Below are 21,622 nucleotides of genomic sequence, written 5' to 3'. Positions count from 1 at the left end.
CAAAATAATGACGTCACTGACTTGGGTGATTGGCGCCACGATCTTAGTCTGTAGGTAAGACAGAGTGACTGGTCATCAATTTTGTAATCTGTATTGGCGAGTAGCATGCTAACGTAGGCAATGAAATGAGGAAAGCAGAACTGCTCGATAGAAAATTGAACAAAGAACATTGGAAGTGACTTCAGCCAGGCTACAAAAGCTAGAACATTGTTGTGATGTGAAAAGTAAGGGAATATTTCTGTTAATAATTATGTCATCGATGGAAATCCCATAATACGTGTAATGGATCACAAATCGCAGTGAAGTGCTTCACATGTATATTACAGAGAATGGCACAATGCAGGAATCACTAGAGTTGAAGATATCTTCAACCAAAACAATTCCCTTGCCCCTGACATGTTTAGTAAAAAGTTTTCTTTGAAATCTTCCAACTTTCTGAAATATCTCGCATTGTGTAGCGCAATCCCCCGAGATTGGATTCGAATGTCTAAAGACACCCACGAAACCTCTGTTCCGGTCCCAGACACTGTGAACACGATATCAATAAATAAGCTTTCTTGCAAAATAGCGACCCAAAGTTTAATCGGCAAAAAATATCAACCTCCAGCTGCTTAAAGAAGGATGAGGCAAGCAAACTTAGATAATAACGCAATTAAAAAATCTACAATATTCCATTTAATGTCACTAAAGATATTAAACTCGCCATCTTTCAATACAGAGTCGAGCACCATATTCTGCCAACTAACGCAACTTTATTTAGAGATAAAATTAAAGAGAAGAATAAATGCTATCTTTACGAACAAAAACAATCGCTAACCCGCTTATTTACAGCTTGTTCATTTGTCAAAACCTTTTGGACACAATTTACAAATCGGTGGAATACAAAAAATGACGATTCTATCGAGCTCAACGAAGAAAATTTTACCTATGGCTTCACTAACAGTATCGTGCTGCAACTTGGCCTGAACCTCAGTTTAATAATTGCAAAATATTACATTTACATTGCCTTGAGAGAAGAAGACCCTTATTTCTTTGATACCTTCCTTGCTGTTCTGAGAAGCAAACTTCACATAGAAAAACACAATTCAAAATTACAAATCAATCTTTAAATGCCGTAGAACTAAAACCTACCTTTTTGCCTATTAAATGAAGCAGCACTTTGTGTATTGTAAATTGTAAACAAACATCTTTTTTTTTCCTATTAAATTTTTTAAGCTTATATAAGTCTTGTATTGTATTGTATTTTCTTAGCTTGTATTTATGTTTGTAACTGTTTCTCTGTAACTCTTCACTGGAAGTGAGATAAAATCAAAGGCTCCTCTGAGCCAACTCGTGAATGCAGATGACACATCAGTAATTGAAATCTAGACGGCTACGGAAACTTTCTTGAAAGCTAAAAGAAATTATATCTTTGCCGGATTATGTAACAAAAAATAACCATTCTTGTACTATAAAAATGATTGTCAAATTATTCTCTACAGATTTAATAAGATTATTTTGATGCGCCGATTAAAAAAAAATCATGTGTTTTTTTTAAATTCAAAGTTCATAGAAACACACCATGTGCAGCTACGTCATGCAAATTCGTGTCCGATAGTCCAGGGCTACTGGATTTTGCGATCGGGCTAGTGGATTCTGACCATCCATCGGGGAAGTGAAGTTTTTTTGGGAATTAAAATTACAAAATTACTGTAGGGCATACTTTTTTTAACTTCCAGGTAGATTTGTGTTTTTCAAGCCGATCTCTCAGAGGGAAATCTGTCAAACAGAGTATCGCATGACATTTCATGCCCGACGTAAATGCCTGCAATTTTTTCCTGTGGAGTTCAGTACTAATTATTTTTACGAAAAAAAAAAAAAAAAACAGCGAATCTCACGTTTGCTCTCTAAAAATAGGGAGCGAGCATGTAGCAGTCAAATATGGAATGAACGGAAATCCTTTGCTTGTTTTCATGAATTTAGGCTAGATATATAGCCAAGTTTGAAAAAGAGCTATAGCCTGGGTCGAAAGTAGCTTCCCAATCAATTGTGGGAAGGTTTGGGGGACGTTAGCTATTATCATTGCATTCAGTCTCCCCCCGAACAATCCCACAATCCCTTGGGCAGTTGGTTTGGGGGACGTTACCTTTTATCATTGCATTCAGTCTCCCCCCAAACAATCCCACAATCGCTTGGGCAGTTACTCTCGAACCAGGCCAGGACTCATTTTAAAAGTGGGCTATTGCAGTGAGAGATACCCAATCAATTGTGGGAAGGTTTGGGGGACGTTAGCTATTATCATTGCATTCAGTCTCCCCCCGAACAATCCCACAATCGCTTCGCAGTTAGTTTCGACCCAGGCCAGGACTCATTTTCAAAGTGGACTATTGCAGGGAGGGATACTTAAAATACAAGCGTTGCAGTAAGTTCAATGTGACAAAGTTTAAGTTGAGATGACCACGTGGCTACGTCTATACTTCATTTGCCGCTTGCTGTTTTCAATTTATCAGAGGTACTTCGTTAGCATCACAAAGGTGAATCATTCCACACTATTCGTGTCTATGTCCTAATTTGTTTTACGAAAAAAAAAAAACAGCGAATCTCACGTTTGCTCTCTAAAACAGGGAGTGAGCATGTAGCAGTCAAATATGGAATCAACGGAAACCCTTTGCTTGTTTTCATGAATTTAGGCTAAATATATAGCCCACTTTGAAAAAGAGTGATAGCCTGGGTCGAAAGTAGCTTCCCAATCGATTGTGGGAAGGTTTGGGGGACGTTAGCTATTGTCATTGCATTCAGTCTCCCCCCAAACAATGCCACAATCGCTTGGGCAGTTACTCTCGAACCAGGCCAGGACTGATTTTCAAAGTGGGCTATTGCAGTGAGAGATACCTAAAATACAAGCGTTGCAGCAAGTTGAATGTGACAAAGTTTAAGTTGAGATGACCACGTGGCTACGTTTATACTAAATAATGAAATATTATCTATGGCTTCACTAGCAGTACATCGTGCTGCAACATGGCCTGAACCTCAGTTTAATAATTGCAAAATATTACATTTACATTGCCTTGAGAGAAGAAGACCCTAATTTCTTTGATACCTTCCTTGCTGTTCTGAGAAGCAAACTTCACATAGAAAAACACAATTCAAAATTACAAATCTTTAAATGCCGTAGAACTAAAACCTACCTTTTTGCCTATTACCGGTAAATGAAGCAGCACTTTGTGTATTGTAAATTGTAAACAAACATTTTTTTTTTCTATTAAATTTTTTAAGCTTATATAAGTCTTGTATGGTATTGTATTTTCTTAGCTTGTATTTATGTTTGTAACTGTTTCTCTGTAACTCTTCATTGGAAGTGAGATAAAATCAAAGGCTCCTGTGAGCCAACTCGTGAATGCAGATGACACATCAGTAATTGAAATTTAGACGGCTACGGAAACTTCCTTAAAAGCTTAAAGAAATTATATCTTTGCCCGATTATGTAACAAAAAATAACCATTCTTGTACTATAAAAATGATTGTCAAATTATTCTCTACAGATTTAATAAGATTATTTTGATGCGCCGATTAAAAAAAATCATGTCTTTTTTTTTTTTAATTCAAAGTTCATAGAAACACACCATGTGCAGCTACGTCATGCAAATTCATGTCTGATAGTCCGGGGCTACTGGATTTTGCGATCGGGCTAGTGGATTCTGACCATCCATCGGGCAAGTGAAGTTTTTTTGGGAATTAAAATTACAAAATTACTGTAGGGCATACTTTTTTTAACTTCCAGGTAGATTTGTGTTTTTCAAGCCAATCTCACAAAGGGAAATCTGTTCAACAGAGTATCGCATGACATTTCATGCCCGACATAAATGCCTGAAATTTTTCCTTTGGAGTTCAGAACTAATTTGTTTACGAAAAAAAAAAAACAGCGAATCTTACGTTTGCTCTCTAAAAACAGGGAGCGAGCATGTAGCAGTCAAATATGGAATGAACGGAAATCCTTTGCTTGTTTTCATGAATTTAGGCTAGATATATAGCCCACTGTGAAAAAGAGTGATAGCCTGGGTCGAAAGTAGCTTCCCAATCGATTGTGGGAAGGTTTGGGGGACGTTAGCTATTGTCATTGCATTCAGTCTCCCCCCAAACAATCCCACAATCCCTTGGGCAGTTGGTTTGGGGGACGTTAGCTATTATCATTGCATTCAGTCTCCCCCCAAACAATCCCACAATCGCTTGGGCAGTTACTCTCGAACCAGGCCAGGACTCATTTTCAAAGTGGGCTATTGCAGTGAAAGATACCTAAAATACAAGCGTTGCAGCAAGTTGAATGTGACAAAGTTTAAGTTGAGATGACCACGTGGCTACGTTGATACTAAATAATGAAATATTATCTGTGGCTTCACTAACAGTATCATGCTGCAACTTGGCCTGAACCTCAGTTTAATAATTGCAAAATATTACATTTACATTGCCTTGAGAGAAGAAGACCCTTATTTCTTTGATACCTTCCTTGCTGTTCTGAGAAGCAAACTTCACATAGAAAAACACAATTCAAAATTACAAATCAATCTTTAAATGCCGTAGAACTAAAACCTACCTTTTTGCCTATTAAATGAAGCAGCACTTTGTGTATTGTAAATTGTAAACAAACATCTTTTTTTGTCCTATTAAATTGTTTAAGCTTATATAAGTCTTGTATTGTATTGTATTTTCTTAGCTTGTATTTATGTTTGTTACTGTTTCTCTGTAACTCTTCATTGGAGGTGAGATAAAATCAAAGGCTCCTCTGAGCCAACTCGTGAATGCAGATGACACATCAGTAATTGAAATTTAGACGGCTACGGAAACTTTCTTGAAAGCTAAAAGAAATTATATCTTTGCCCGATTATGTAACAAAAAATAACCATTCTATTACTATAAAAATGATAATCAAATTATTCTCTACAGATTTAATAAGATTATTTTCATGCGCCGATTAAAAAAAAATCATGTGTTTTTTTAAATTCAAAGTTCATAGAAGCACACCATGTGCAGTTACGTCATGCAAATTCGTGTCCGATAGTCCGGGGCTACTGGATTTTGTGATCGGGCTAGTGGATTCTGACCATCCATCGGGCAAGTGAAGTTTTTTTGGGAATTAAAATTACAAAATTACTGCAGGGCATACTTTTTTTAACTTCCAGTTAGATTTGTGTTTTTCAAGCCGATCTCACAAAGGGAAATCTGTCCAACAGAGTATCGCATGACATTTCATGCCTGACATAAATGCCTGAAATTTTTCCTTTGGAGTTCAGTACTAATTTTTTTTACGAAAAAAAAAACAGCGAATCTCACGTTTGCTCTCTAAAAACAGGGAGCGAGCATGTAGCAGTCAAATATGGAATGACAAAAATCCTTTGGTTTTTTTCATGAAGTTAGGCTAGATATATAGCCCACTTTGAAAAAGAGTGATTGCCTGGGTCGAAGGTAGCTTCCCAATCAATTGTGGGAAGGTTTGGGGGACGTTAGCTATTATCATTGCATTCAGTCTCCCCCCAAAGAATCCCACAATCGCTTTGGTAGTTACTTTCGACTCAGGCCAGGACTCATTTTCAAAGTGGGCTATTGCAGTGAGGGATACCTAAAATACAAGCGTTGCAGTAAGTTGAATGTTTATACTAAATAATGAAATATGACTAGCTCTTGCTAAATAAGAATTATTTATCGACCGCGTCCTTTTGCTTTCCCATAAATTACCAGTTGTTAATTGCAAAAATGAAACATTTTTCCCTTTGAAAACTCTATGAAAGCTGACGTTATCTTAAAGTGTTTATTTCACTAGAAATTTGCATAATTTTGTTTACGACGTCACTGATGCGTGACATGGCACGTTCCGCTTTCGCGTGAAAACTGACAGCAAAACTAGTTTTCTTTAGCAAACTAATCTACTTGATGTAATACTTTTGTATGAGAAAGAAAAATATGGTGAAAGATGTCGAGTTTTCATGTGTGCAAAAAGTTATGATTAGCAGTGAACTTTAGAGTGCTTCTTTCAGCTGAAGACATTTTCTGGCGGGAAATATTTTTTGGCGGCAAAATTTCAAGTTGCGCAACGCAATATCACGCATTCTTTCTGACTTAAACGATTCAGTTAGTTCAATCGCGAAGGGAGGATAGGTTAAAAAATCGGTGAGGCCTAGAATAAATAAGGCCACGAGTGCTAAAGCTCTTAAAAGCGTCCTGTTTATTCAAAGTCCATGCCGACAATTACTTTTAAATTAAATTAGTTTTTAATTAAATTATTTTTAACTTAAATTATTTCTAATTCTTAAAGACACTACAGTTTGAGGAAAAAACAAAAAAACCTATCACTTTGCTCAGATTCAACAAAAAATCTCCATTCTTACGCTAAAATGATTGCTAAATTATTCTCTACAGAATGAATAAGGGAATTCTGATGCGTCGTGAAAAATATTTTCACGTTTTTTTTTCTCACTAATTGAGTTTACGACCCCGGACTTTCTGAAAAACTGAAAAAACTTGTAGCTTTGCTCAGATTTAACGAAAAATCTTCATTCTTGCACTAAATGATTGTCAAATTATTCTCTACATATTGAATAAGAATAACCTGATGTGCAGTGAACAAAAAATGTTCACGTGTTTTTTCCACTAATTGAATTTAAAACACATTCACTGCGCACGCCCGAAAGTTAACGACAGAACCGACCAACAAACCAACCAAGTCAACAATCAGCCATCGTTATAACTCGTTCATTGCGCATGCGCGCATTCACAAGTTAAAAAGACAAAAGAAAAAAGAAGTGATTCACATGCTGTAATATGGCATCAGAAATTCCTCCTGGAATAAAGGCTAGTTTTGAAAATATTGTCAGTGAAATCCTTTTGGATTACATAACAATTTGTGTCAATGTGATACTGGCTTACATAAAATGTGTTCAAATGTCTTGGTTATTATATGAAACAAATATATATTTTTTTGCCATGGGCAGTTGATAACACTCAGAGAAATTCAAAATATGGTAAGAACATTAGTAATAAAAAGAAATCATTTGCAACAACTGTGACTTGCAAAAGTAACTTACAAACTAGATTTGTTATTTATTTATTTATTTCATTTTTTATTGCAGTACAAAAATGCTTAACAACACTTAAGTATGGAAATTGTCAATGTTGAAGCGTCACTTTCCCAAACACAAATATGAATAAAAAAAAAAGAATAATCGATGAAAGCTTATCCAACCAAAAATTTTATTCAAATAATCAATAGCTATGCTTTCAGAAGTAAAAACAACTTGGGATTTTATTGCTTGCATGGCAACACAAGTTTAATTTTTGCAAATACTTTGTCTCTGTTCAAAGTGATCGCTCAGATTGTTTTGTAAGGCAGATTACAGAAATTAAAAAATTTTGGCTCAAAAATATCAGATCACGTCCAATGCTGTTAAAAAAGATATCAACAATTGAAACCCCAAAAATTACGATACTGTAGTCGTTTTCCAAGTCTTGTAAAAATCCATTTGAGGTCCAACGTTTGGTTTCAAGTTTTGAGCAGAATTTAGACTGTTTCTTATCCCATCCCAAAATGTATTTTCAGTGATTGGTCATTCTTCTGGAATGTCTCTGCACTCTGGGTTCAACACAGATGTATCTTAATTGTCGTAAAGGCAAAAAAAATCTCTTGACAATTTAGACATTCTCCTGGTGCTTCATTTTATAATAAAACCAATATGTTCATATCGGTCATGTAAACCAAGAGAAAACCGATATCTTAGTTTTCTGATCCCCAAAAGTTATGACTGGCCACACTACATACTTACATGCATGATATGATACATATGATGACATTGTGTCTATTTTGCTCAAAGGCAGTAGCCACAAAAGTCTGGGTTTCTAATGGGAATCAAACCGTTTCTAGCTATTACAATGTACCAATCGGCCAAACCACACTATGATGTTAAATCCTCAACATAAGGTGTCATGTCAGTCCTCAATATTTAAGCATCTGCTGGAGATTACATGAACTCACTTAACTGCCTGTCATCTATGGCCTGGCCAGCCCTTCCATCTTCAGGGGGCATCAGCATTTGCAATAAAAATTCTCCATCAATTCCCATTGCATTTTTAGAGATATAATAGGGTCATACTACAATAATCATATTAAAAACAGATCAACTTTGAATGCGATCAATTTTAACACCTGTAAACATTTCCATGTGGCATCCCTTACTGGCATAATGAGTTGTGTGCCCTGGAGAAGACCATTGTCAAATGGAGTGCAATCAATCTAAGGCCAAAGGAGAGCCTGAATAATAAGAGGTTCAAGTTTTGCAATACAAAAGGTAGTCAAGCTGTTGTGGATATAATTATGAAAGATGGAGGGTCGTTTCTCCAAAGTTTGTAACAAGGGCTTTATTTCATAAATGGAGCCCAACATATGTAACATTCTCGAACACAATTTAGGACCTAAATTTGTCATGGAAAACTTTCTAGCGACGAGACAGGAGAATTACATTTTTGATCTTTGAGATAAAAGATGCTGCGATGTATGTGCAGGAATGTCGAACAGAAGCAATATAGATTCAGGTATCAAATTAGTTGTCAATCAGATCTTTCACTTTGATAATGGCAATGTCTGTCCTGCAAACAAGGCATTGCAACAACTAACTGAAAGTGCATTGTTAACCTAATTTTATGCATTACGAGTACAGTTAATTCAGTTTTCAGCATTGTCATGTGTTTACATTCCTGTTTAAGGCCTCATTTGTTTACATGCCTCAACTCATAAGTGCACCACAGGCTTTTCTCAAACTAGAAAAATCAGGAGAACAGTTGCCAGAAAATAGAAATACCAGAAGACCAGTTGCCAGTTGTACAATGAAGACTTCTAGAGAGAAACAACAAATACGAGAAGGAGTTTGCCTACAATATGTGAGTGTTTTGTGTCAGAGTTAAAGGTAGGTGAAGTCGCACTACACGCCCAAGTGGCCCATATGGCCGTAGCTTAGCCCGGTTTCTGTAGTATGAAGCAACTAGGAGTATTAGGAGTATTGCTACTCCCCCCTGGATGGGATGCTAGTTCATCGCAGGGTTAGTACCACCAGCAGTATGTCTCCAGTACCCATTTATAACCTGGGCGATGAGAGACAATGTGGAACAAAGTTTCTTGTCTAAGAAAACAACACAGCAATGAAGAGACCAACCTGGCCACGAACCACCGACCCTCTAATTGAAAGTCCGACGTACTAACCACTACACCACCACACCTCTGGAGTTGTTCCTTTAATGAGTATTGTATAGCATACCAAATGTCTGATTACTGTTTGCAGGATCAGAGAGCCTTTTACTGTCTGTGGTTTGTGATGTTAATGAAGAGATAATTAATGTGTCTCATTGCGCATCTATTCCCACTTTGGCTAGTCCATAGTTGACAACAAGGGTTGTACTGTTGTGGGCTTTTCTTCCCAATTTTGGGTTGGGTGCTTTGATTTTTTTTAAACATCACTTTCCACGGGCAATAAAGCTTTTTCACTTTTTCAATATGCAGTGTTTAGTCTGGAAATTGCCCTGTGAGAACTGAATGAATTCCCTTCATACAGGTAAAACATGGAGATTTTTTCAATAACTGATAAAATTTGCTTTGAAAAATTTGCCAGTTTGAAGCAAAACAACCACAAAATAGTTGGCACGTGCATGGTCTTTTTCAGAAAGTGATAATTAACTGTGAAATGTCTTGGCAGTGAGAATATAGGATGTAATATTTTTTTTTTTTTTTAATTTCCCTAATAAAGTTAGGATTTCAGACAAGAAGTTTAGATTGCTTTGTTAGACTGGTTTTGAATGAGAATATTGAAAAAAAAGAGATATTGAACTTTTTGTATAACATTGAAGGTAAAACATGGAGATTTTTTTAATAACTGAATTAAATTTGTGGTGAAAAAGTTTCCAGTTGAAGCAAAACAACCTCAAAATAGTTGGCAAGTGCATGGTCTGTTTTGGAAAGTTAACTGGCAAATGTCTTGGCAGTGAGAATACAGGAAGCAACAGTTTAAATTTTATGAATTTCACTGAATGAATTTAAGATTTAAGACAAGATGCTTAGATTGCTTTGCCCAACATATGTAACATTTTCAAACACAAGTTAGGGCCTAAATTTGTTATGGAAAACCTTCTAGTGATGAGACAGGAGAATAACATTGTTGATCTTTGGGATTAAAGATATAGTGATCTATGCACAGAAATGTCGAACAGAAGCAGTATGGATTCATGTATCAAATTAGTTGTCAATTAGATCTTTCACTTTGACAATGGCAATTTCTGCCCTGCAAACAAGGCATTGCAACAACTAAGTGAAAGTGCATTGTAAACCTTATATTATGCATTACAAGTACAGTTAGTTCAGTTTTCAGCATTGTCATGTGTTTACATTCCTGTTTTACTTTAAGGCCTCATTTGTTTACATGCCTCCTCTCATAAGTGCACCGAAGGCTATTTCCTCAAACTAGAATCATCAGGAGAACAGTTGCCAGAAAATAGAAATACCAGAAGACAAGTTGCCAGAAATTTGAGATGTACAATGAAGATCTCCAGAGGGAAACCTCAAATACAAGAAGGCATTTGCCTACAATATGTGAGTGTTTTTTCTAAGAGTTGTATCATATAGCATACCAAATGTCTGACCACTGTTTGCAGGACCAGAGGGCCTTTTACTGTCTGTGGTTTGTGATGTTAAAGAATAGAGAATATTTCTCATTGTGAATCTATTCCCGCTTTGGACGTGTCCATACATCACAACCAGAGTTGTGAATGCTGTGGGCCATTCTACCCAACTCTGGGTTTAGGTCCTTTTTTTTTAAACATCCCTTTCCTCAGGCAGTAAAACTTCTCCAGTTATTCAGTATGCAGTGTTTAATGTAGACATTGGCCTGTGAGAACTGAATGATGAATGCCCTTTATACACTTATAATGAATGGCCTTTATACACGAACAGAGAGTTTTATACTGGCCTTATACTGAACAAAATCTGTCACAGGGATTAAAATGAAAATGATAGACCCCATATAGGAGTTAATCTCCTTTTTAACTCGTGAATACGGAGGTTCTTGGAAGAAAAACAGGACACCTTTTTGTCGATTGCCAACCATGCAAAACCGCCAAATTTTCAGAGGTAACATGAAATACAATAGTGTTGAGTCAGGAGAATTGCATTGTTTATGTTTGGGATAAAAGATACAGTGATGTATGCACAGAAATGTTGAACAGGGGCAATATAGATTCAGGTATGAAATTAATAATAATATTAGTGTCAATTAGATCTTTCAACTTGATAATGCCAACGACTGCCTTGCAAACAAGGCATTCGAACAACTAAGTAATTATGCAGAAGAAGTACAGTTGGCTCAGTTTTCAGGATGTCATGTTTTTACTTTGCTGTTCAAGGCCTCATTTGTTTACATGCCTCCTCTCATAAGTGCGCCAAAGGCTTTTCTCAAACTAGAAAAATCAGGAGATCAGTTGCCAAAACATAGAAAAAAAAAACAGAAAACTGTGCAGTTGCCAGAAATTTGAGATATACAATGAAGACCTCTAGAGGGAAACCACAAATACAAGAAGGAGTTTGCCTACAATATATGAGTGTTTTGTGTCCGAGTTAAAGGTAGGTAAAGTCACACTTCACGCCCAAGTGGCCCACACGGCCGTAGCTTAGCCCGCTTTCTGTAGCATGAAGCAACTAGGAGTATTGCTACTCCCCCCTGGATGGGATGCTAGTTCATCGCAGGGTTAGTACCACCAGCAGTATGTCTCCAGTACCCATTTATAACCTGGGTGATGAGAGACAATGTGGAACAAAGTTTCTTGTCTAAGGAAACAACACAGCAATGAAGAGACCAACCTGGCCACGAACCACCGACCCTCTAATTGAAAGTCCGACGTGCTAACCACTACACCACCACACCTCTGGAGTTGTTCCTTTAATGAGTATTGTATAGCATACCAAATGTCTGATTACTGTTTGCAGGATCAGAGAGCCTTTTACTGTCTGTGGGTTGTGATGTTAATGAAGAGATAATTAATGTGTCTCATTGCGCATCTATTCCCACTTTGGCTAGTCCATAGTTGACAACAAGGGTTGTACTGTTGTGGGCTTTTCTTCCCAATTTTGGGTTGGGTGCTTTGATTTTTTTTAAACATCACTTTCCACGGGCAATAAAGCTTTTTCACTTTTTCAATATGCAGTGTTTAGTCTGGAAATTGCCCTGTGAGAACTGAATGAATTCCCTTCATACAGGTAAAACATGGAGATTTTTTCAATAACTGATAAAATTTGCTTTGAAACATTTGCCAGTTTGAAGCAAAACAACCACAAAATAGTTGGCACGTGCATGGTCTTTTTCAGAAAGTGATAATTAACTGTGAAATGTCTTGGCAGTGAGAATATAGGATGTAATATTTTTTTTTTTTTTAATTTCCCTAATAAAGTTAGGATTTCAGACAAGAAGTTTAGATTGCTTTGTTAGACTGGTTTTGAATGAGAATATTGAAAAAAAAGAGATATTGAACTTTTTGTATAACATTGAAGGTAAAACATGGAGATTTTTTTAATAACTGAATTAAATTTGTGGTGAAAAAGTTTCCAGTTGAAGCAAAACAACCTCAAAATAGTTGGCAAGTGCATGGTCTGTTTTGGAAAGTTAACTGGCAAATGTCTTGGCAGTGAGAATACAGGAAGCAACAGTTTAAATTTTATGAATTTCACTGAATGAATTTAAGATTTAAGATAAGATGCTTAGATTGCTTTGCCCAACATATGTAACATTTTCAAACACAAGTTAGGGCCTAAATTTGTTATGGAAAACCTTCAAGTGATGAGACAGGAGAATAACATTGTTGATCTTTGGGATTAAAGATATAGTGATCTATGCACAGAAATGTCGAACAGAAGCAGTATGGATTCATGTATCAAATTAGTTGTCAATTAGATCTTTCACTTTGACAATGGCAATTTCTGCCCTGCAAACAAGGCATTGCAACAACTAAGTGAAAGTGCATTGTAAACCTTATATTATGCATTACAAGTACAGTTAGTTCAGTTTTCAGCATTGTCATGTGTTTACATTCCTGTTTTACTTTAAGGCCTCATTTGTTTACATGCCTCCTCTCATAAGTGCACCGAAGGCTATTTCCTCAAACTAGAATCATCAGGAGAACAGTTGCCAGAAAATAGAAATACCAGAAGACAAGTTGCCAGAAATTTGAGATGTACAATGAAGATCTCCAGAGGGAAACCTCAAATACAAGAAGGCATTTGCCTACAATATGTGAGTGTTTTTTCTAAGAGTTGTATCATATAGCATACCAAATGTCTGACCACTGTTTGCAGGACCAGAGGGCCTTTTACTGTCTGTGGTTTGTGATGTTAAAGAATAGAGAATATTTCTCATTGTGAATCTATTCCCGCTTTGGACGTGTCCATACATCACAACCAGAGTTGTGAATGCTGTGGGCCATTCTACCCAACTCTGGGTTTAGGTCCTTTTTTTTTAAACATCCCTTTCCTCAGGCAGTAAAACTTCTCCAGTTATTCAGTATGCAGTGTTTAATGTAGACATTGGCCTGTGAGAACTGAATGATGAATGCCCTTTATACACTTATAATGAATGGCCTTTATACACGAACAGAGAGTTTTATACTGGCCTTATACTGAACAAAATCTGTCACAGGGATTAAAATGAAAATGATAGACCCCATATAGGAGTTAATCTCCTTTTTAACTCGTGAATACGGAGGTTCTTGGAAGAAAAACAGGACACCTTTTTGTCGATTGCCAACCATGCAAAACCGCCAAATTTTCAGAGGTAACATGAAATACAATAGTGTTGAGTCAGGAGAATTGCATTGTTTATGTTTGGGATAAAAGATACAGTGATGTATGCACAGAAATGTTGAACAGGGGCAATATAGATTCAGGTATGAAATTAATAATAATATTAGTGTCAATTAGATCTTTCAACTTGATAATGCCAACGACTGCCTTGCAAACAAGGCATTCGAACAACTAAGTAATTATGCAGAAGAAGTACAGTTGGCTCAGTTTTCAGGATGTCATGTTTTTACTTTGCTGTTCAAGGCCTCATTTGTTTACATGCCTCCTCTCATAAGTGCGCCAAAGGCTTTTCTCAAACTAGAAAAATCAGGAGATCAGTTGCCAAAACATAGAAAAAAAAAACAGAAAACTGTGCAGTTGCCAGAAATTTGAGATATACAATGAAGACCTCTAGAGGGAAACCACAAATACAAGAAGGAGTTTGCCTACAATATATGAGTGTTTTGTGTCCGAGTTAAAGGTAGGTAAAGTCACACTTCACGCCCAAGTGGCCCACACGGCCGTAGCTTAGCCCGCTTTCTGTAGCATGAAGCAACTAGGAGTATTGCTACTCCCCCCTGGATGGGATGCTAGTTCATCGCAGGGTTAGTACCACCAGCAGTATGTCTCCAGTACCCATTTATAACCTGGGTGATGAGAGACAATGTGGAACAAAGTTTCTTGTCTAAGGAAACAACACAGCAATGAAGAGACCAACCTGGCCACGAACCACCGACCCTCTAATTGAAAGTCCGACGTGCTAACCACTACACCACCACACCTCTGGAGTTGTTCCTTTAATGAGTATTGTATAGCATACCAAATGTCTGATTACTGTTTGCAGGATCAGAGAGCCTTTTACTGTCTGTGGGTTGTGATGTTAATGAAGAGATAATTAATGTGTCTCATTGCGCATCTATTCCCACTTTGGCTAGTCCATAGTTGACAACAAGGGTTGTACTGTTGTGGGCTTTTCTTCCCAATTTTGGGTTGGGTGCTTTGATTTTTTTTAAACATCACTTTCCACGGGCAATAAAGCTTTTTCACTTTTTCAATATGCAGTGTTTAGTCTGGAAATTGCCCTGTGAGAACTGAATGAATTCCCTTCATACAGGTAAAACATGGAGATTTTTTCAATAACTGATAAAATTTGCTTTGAAACATTTGCCAGTTTGAAGCAAAACAACCACAAAATAGTTGGCACGTGCATGGTCTTTTTCAGAAAGTGATAATTAACTGTGAAATGTCTTGGCAGTGAGAATATAGGATGTAATATTTTTTTTTTTTTTAATTTCCCTAATAAAGTTAGGATTTCAGACAAGAAGTTTAGATTGCTTTGTTAGACTGGTTTTGAATGAGAATATTGAAAAAAAAGAGATATTGAACTTTTTGTATAACATTGAAGGTAAAACATGGAGATTTTTTTAATAACTGAATTAAATTTGTGGTGAAAAAGTTTCCAGTTGAAGCAAAACAACCTCAAAATAGTTGGCAAGTGCATGGTCTGTTTTGGAAAGTTAACTGGCAAATGTCTTGGCAGTGAGAATACAGGAAGCAACAGTTTAAATTTTATGAATTTCACTGAATGAATTTAAGATTTAAGATAAGATGCTTAGATTGCTTTGCCCAACATATGTAACATTTTCAAACACAAGTTAGGGCCTAAATTTGTTATGGAAAACCTTCAAGTGATGAGACAGGAGAATAACATTGTTGATCTTTGGGATTAAAGATATAGTGATCTATGCACAGAAATGTCGAACAGAAGCAGTATGGATTCATGTATCAAATTAGTTGTCAATTAGATCTTTCACTTTGACAATGGCAATTTCTGCCCTGCAAACAAGGCATTGCAACAACTAAGTGAAAGTGCATTGTAAACCTTATATTATGCATTACAAGTACAGTTAGTTCAGTTTTCAGCATTGTCATGTGTTTACATTCCTGTTTTACTTTAAGGCCTCATTTGTTTACATGCCTCCTCTCATAAGTGCACCGAAGGCTATTTCCTCAAACTAGAATCATCAGGAGAACAGTTGCCAGAAAATAGAAATACCAGAAGACAAGTTGCCAGAAATTTGAGATGTACAATGAAGATCTCCAGAGGGAAACCTCAAATACAAGAAGGCATTTGCCTACAATATGTGAGTGTTTTTTCTAAGAGTTGTATCATATAGCATACCAAATGTCTGACCACTGTTTGCAGGACCAGAGGGCCTTTTACTGTCTGTGGTTTGTGATGTTAAAGAATAGAGAATATTTCTCATTGTGAATCTATTCCCGCTTTGGACGTGTCCATACATCACAACCAGAGTTGTGAATGCTGTGGGCCATTCTACCCAACTCTGGGTTTAGGTCCTTTTTTTTAAACATCCCTTTCCTCAGGCAGTAAAAGTTTCCCACTTATTCAGTATGCAGTGTTTAATGTAGAAATTGGCCTGTGAGAACTGAATAAATGCCCTTTATACAGGAACAGAGAGTTTGATACTGGCCTTATACGGAACAAAATCTGTCACATGGATTAAAATGATAGACCCCATATAGGATTTAATCTCCTTTTTAACTCGTGAATATGGAGGTTCTCGGAAGAAAAACAGGACGTCTCTTTGTCGAATGGCAACAATGGAAACCACCAGAGAATGCACATGGTCACTTTTGCGTTGCCTCAGGTATCGGAAGGAATCGGGTTGCATGTGTAATTTAATTGTGTAAATGTTTATACATAATGCATTCCTGCAATATGGCGTGCCGTACACAAATGAGTTGGCTAACAGGAGCATTTGATTGTATTTTGAGTGCAATATGGTTATTTTCTTTAATTTCAGCATTGCCAAGTGTTTTTGTTTTCTTGTTGAGGTCTGTTAAGTTTATTGTGTTCACTCATAAGTGCGCTTAAGTTTTGTCTCTCAGCTAGTACAAACTAGAGAATGGAGAAGTGAAGAAGGTTGAGAAATCCAAAGAAGAGGCCCAAAAGGGGATCACCCAGAAAGAAAGAAAATTGCACATGCATGTAAGTGACCTTTGACTTGCGTGTGGCTGTCATAACTGTAAAATAGACCTTTCTAAAGGATGCTGTAGGGACCAGGAAGCAGGTTAAGCCATTTTTTGAGGAAGTGTGCAAAATTACTTTTCCTTTGTTGGAGAGCAAGTGATTCTGGAGAGTTTCATTCTTGTGCTTGTGGATACCTGATTTTGTAAACGGACTCCAGTAAACTAGTTGTCCCGTGTTAAAATAAAACCTACAAAGTCCCAGAAATGTCGTTAAGATGCCCAAGCTGTCATGAAGATTATAAGCTTTAGAGCGGGAGTTGTGACTACTTGTACATTTTCCCTTCTTTCAACCCAATGTTTTATGGCTGCTATATACCTTAACTTCTTGTGCTTTTTTCACAGCCACCAACAGCAACCAGGAACAGTTGTCAGATGCTCTTTCATGAATGATAACCAGTCAGTGGAAAGCATGTGGTAGGGAAAAGTTCATTTGTATCACCAAGCACAGTAATATTTGTCCAAAGTTCGAGTTAGTCTTTTGATCTTGTTTTTCTAGGTTATTCCAGACACTGAAGGTTATAAAAAATGGAAAACATGCTCTCAGGAAACAGACACCACAATAACCACAACCTCATTTGGATAAACAAGTGGATTTAAATCTTGTCACATTTAATGGCATTCTTGTTATTTCCTCATTTTCTGCAGGACAGATATTTGGAGGGCCAACCAAAACATATACATGTATGATTGAGTGCAAAGAGAAAAGGTCATACGAAATGAGGACTGCATCATCTATGCCCTGGTAGCCAACCACTTTCACATGTAGTAACTGAGGTAGAGAATGCCACTCCTGGATACGACTGCACTCTCATAGCTTGAGCTGAACCTCAATCAACTTATGAAGAGCTGGATGTAGTGCATTTGAGATGGAGGACAAGGTTTCGGGTATTTTTCAACTACAGCAAAGAAATTTGTTGACACTTTTGGTTGTTTATGAGGCCTCAGCAGCCAAAAGTGTCTCAAGAAAATATTCTGCATGTGAGAAGTATATTATTTTGTCCAGTGGCTTTCTGATGATCAAGGCTGTTAGCTTACTGGTGTAAGGTTGATTACTTCTAACATTTCACAGGTTGGACTCTGAAATTCTCAGCTGCTGGCCTTTTGGGGCTCCTTTAAAGTTTTCTGTAGCCAGCAGCCTTGATTTTCGATGGAAGATTAATAATTATTGTAGCATTTCACTATATTATAGAGTGTTTTCACATGATGTCACGGCGGCCATGTTGGTGTCCCAAAACAAAGAAATGGCGGCCATGTTGGTGTCCCAACTTAAACCTCTGAGAATTGAACTCTATTTCTATGCAAATACTTTCTTTTGTTTCATTAAACCAATATAGCCAGTAGTCATGTGAATGAAAACACTCCATATCTTTATTACCGGTTCCTAAATTGGTCAAAAGAAATAGTCACACTTACCTTTTGCATAAACCACTGAGTGCCAACTCCTGTGTAATTAACATGAACCAACTGGGATTATATCTACTGACTCCCTTGAGCAGAATGTTTATTTATCTCAAGGTTACTTCTAGTATTTTGGGATGGTTCCCTTAACCATTAAGACGAGATAGTGACAAGCATGCAAATTGTCCTCACAATATCACAACTTGTTCAAGGATTCAGCTAATGATAAAAAACGGAAATAGCCACCAAAGACAAAGGTCTTCATCTTTTGACAAATACTCCTAATGTCATGACAAAAATACGGAGAATAGTGAGAAGAAAATGTATGTTGATATTGGAGCTTAAAAGGTTGAATATGCCAAAATGGTGCATGGTCACTATTGCATTTTTTTTACTAACAAACCCTGACCCTAACCTCTCAGCAAGATTGAGTTCCTTGAATAGTTTTGTATTTTTGGAAATCGTTTGGAGCATTTGAAGTGGTTGGCTTTTAAAGGTGAAAAAGAAAAAATGTTTCTCCATAGCTGACTGACTACATGACACTTCTTAATCGTAGAAATAAAGGAATGAAATCTTTAGCATGGTGACAGGGTATTTTACCTGCGTAATATTGCAAATAAAGGAATAGCCAGTTGGCATCAAATATTACCATCACTATCTATGTGACACTCCTTAATCTTAGAAAAGGTATGATCTCTTTTATGTGCTAAGTTGGTACAGGGTTCCGTTAACTATAGCTGAGTGAGTACACAGAGTGACATATTTTATATGCCAACACATGGTAAGTGGACATTTTGTCTGCATATAAAGAAAAAAGGGCAGAGTAACATAACAGTCACTGACTAGCACAAAACTCCTTACTCAACCTTACTCAAAGAACAGGAGTGAATGCTGTAAACAGCTTTTTTATAACATTTTTATTCTTTTTTTAATTTTTATTTCTTATTTTTGATGATTTTATTCAGAGTATCTTAGAATAAATGGTGCCACTTTGCATGGTAAGCATCACTATCTAAATGCCAGCATGACTATTGAATGCCCAGTATAACTGCAAATGTAAACCTCGCAGGATAAAACTGCTGTCTACATATATGTGTGACTGAAAGCTTAATCACTTATAAAAATGTGTTGAAGCCTTTGACGAGAGGTGCGGCATAGAAACCAGAATCTGCACCAAAACTGGTATACCTGTCTGGTTATATTCCCTGCAGATGCCCTTATAAGTCTCTGGTTTTTATGGTTATTGAACACATTATTTCATATAAGGTAAATGACATACATATCCATTTCAGCACACTGTAATCGCTATAACCCAGAGAAAAAAGTACAGTTGTTGTCCTTGGGCAATACTCCCTACATACATTTCCATTTGTCTGGTATACCTTATGTGCCCCTGAGGACATAACATAACCTGTGGACCCTTCTGTTGTATACTTAACAATTATTCCACGAGCGCGCGTTGTATATGAGATGATAGATAGCCAACGACGCGCGTAGCGCCGAGTCGGCTATAATCATCTCATCCAACAAGCGTGAGTGGAATAATTGTTTTATTAAAAACAATCAAGAAATATTGCTAGATTTTGCCCATTTCGCTTTGAAGAACAATTAAAAATCAATTGAATGGTTGCCATTTCTCGGGCATGGTATAATGGCTCACCATAGCCGCTAAGCCAATCAAATCCCTGGAATTGCATTATACAATGATCCAGTTTTTAATAAAATATTATTTTATAAGGCACACTGTACCCCTATAAACCTCATTTGTACCATGGAGACCCTTATGCACCATGCATATCTTTGGATATCAATGTACACCCTGCGTCCCTAGATATCATTTTACACCGAGCATCCCTACACACTGTTTGGATATCCTGTGAACCCCACGTACCATTGGGTACCCTGTACACCCTGTGTACTGTACATACCATCCTGCGCCTTGTGCACCCTACATATTGTTGCACATCCTGTGCACCATGCATATCGTTGTATACCTTGTGTATCCTACATACCATTCCTCTGTACTGTACATGTTGTAGTACACCCTACATACTGTACCATTAGATACCCTGTGAACCCCCTCATACCATTGCACCATGCATAAAGTTGCACACCCTCTGTACCGTATATGCCATTCTGAACCTTGTGTACCCTACATATTGTTGCACATCCTGTGCATCATGCCTATCGTTGTATACCCTGTGTATCGTACATACCATTTTACACCCTTCATACCATTGGAAACCCAGTAAACACCCACATACCATTGGACATCCTGGGTACCCTGTACACCCCGTGAAGTCCACATACTATTGCACACCCTTTCTACCATACATACTGTTCTGCACCTTGTGTACCCTACATACCTACCTACCCTTACATACCCTTTTGTACCCTGTGTGCAACACTACCTGAGTGGAAGAAACATTAACTTGTTCCAGGCATTGAGTGTGTGTGTGGTGCGGAAATGCTTGGTTGGCCACCTGACAACACCACATTTACCTCTTTTAGGGTGATGTTAATCATAGGTGTTGATCACCTATCCAAGACCTCCAGGTTTAATTAAGTAAAAACATCACCCTGGAGAATAATAATAATAATTTATTACTTATATAGCGCGCGAATCATAAACAGATGCTCTCGCGCGCTTTACAATAAAGATATCCTAAATAAATATAATTTAAAATTACAATGGCAAGGTCAATGGCTAAAATACAGTTCTAATAAATGTCAAAGGCTTGTCCAAATAAATGAGTTTTCAACCTGTCCTTGAAAGATTGAACACTTTGTGCGCAGCGAACTGCATTGGGTAAATTGTTCCAGAGCGCTGGTGCGGCTACGGTAAAGCTACGATCACCCAGCATACGCAGAGTCTTGATTCTGGGCGGTTGAAGGAGGACTTCGCCGGACGATCTAAGACTATATCTAGATACGGTCTTTAGGGTGATAAGTTCGCTAAGATACGCTGGAGCGAGTCCATGGATAGCATTATACGTAATTAACAATATCTTGAAGATCTATACAATGGCGAGAAAGTAGCGCCAGGAGGTGACCTTCGGATGCTCTACCACTGAGCTACAGGAGACTTGTGGGAGCTTTTTTTTATTTATTTTTTTTTAAATACAGGAAATCTGGCAAGGCCATTAAACTAGGTTCATGGGACAAACATCCTGCATACTGCTAGGGTTGGAATGTCGTGTGGCATATGCGCAATGGAACAATAAAATGTGATGCAATATTTTAGCCGGGTAAATAGATGAGAATGATGTATTATTCAGTGTCACCTGGACACTCGCAAAATCTGAGTTCTCCTATCAGGAGTCATACCTGACCTTCTGA

At 37.3% G+C, this 21,622-nt stretch overlaps 2 long non-coding RNA genes across 4 annotated transcripts; both read left to right on the top strand.

Annotated features, from left to right (window-relative positions):
- The first annotated feature begins 6,391 nt into the window (after positions 1 to 6,391).
- LOC146476666 (uncharacterized) lies at positions 6,392 to 12,555 on the top strand. The gene is made up of 3 exons (XR_014865547.1): positions 6,392 to 8,901; positions 9,518 to 9,569; positions 10,416 to 12,555. It is a non-coding gene; the product is annotated as an uncharacterized LOC146476666 (long non-coding RNA).
- Positions 12,556 to 12,572: 17 nt separating this feature from the next.
- LOC146476665 (uncharacterized) lies at positions 12,573 to 18,861 on the top strand. 3 transcript variants are annotated; one of them, XR_014865546.1, is made up of 5 exons: positions 12,573 to 14,948; positions 15,794 to 15,978; positions 16,745 to 16,844; positions 17,228 to 17,299; positions 17,531 to 18,861. It is a non-coding gene; the product is annotated as an uncharacterized LOC146476665 (long non-coding RNA). The 3 variants fall into 3 exon arrangements; XR_014865545.1 differs by lacking the exon at positions 12,573 to 14,948 and having other exon boundaries at positions 15,281 to 15,978; XR_014865544.1 differs by lacking the exons at positions 12,573 to 14,948; positions 15,794 to 15,978 and having other exon boundaries at positions 16,467 to 16,844.
- The last annotated feature ends 2,761 nt before the right edge of the window (positions 18,862 to 21,622 follow it).

This window comes from Pavona decussata, unplaced genomic scaffold (genome assembly GCF_977016875.1).
Source record: "Pavona decussata unplaced genomic scaffold, jaPavDecu1.1 SCAFFOLD_75, whole genome shotgun sequence".
In the NCBI taxonomy this organism is placed as follows: domain Eukaryota; kingdom Metazoa; phylum Cnidaria; class Anthozoa; order Scleractinia; family Agariciidae; genus Pavona; species Pavona decussata.
Note: the sequence above shows the minus strand (reverse complement) of the source record. Positions and strands in the feature narration are given on the sequence as shown.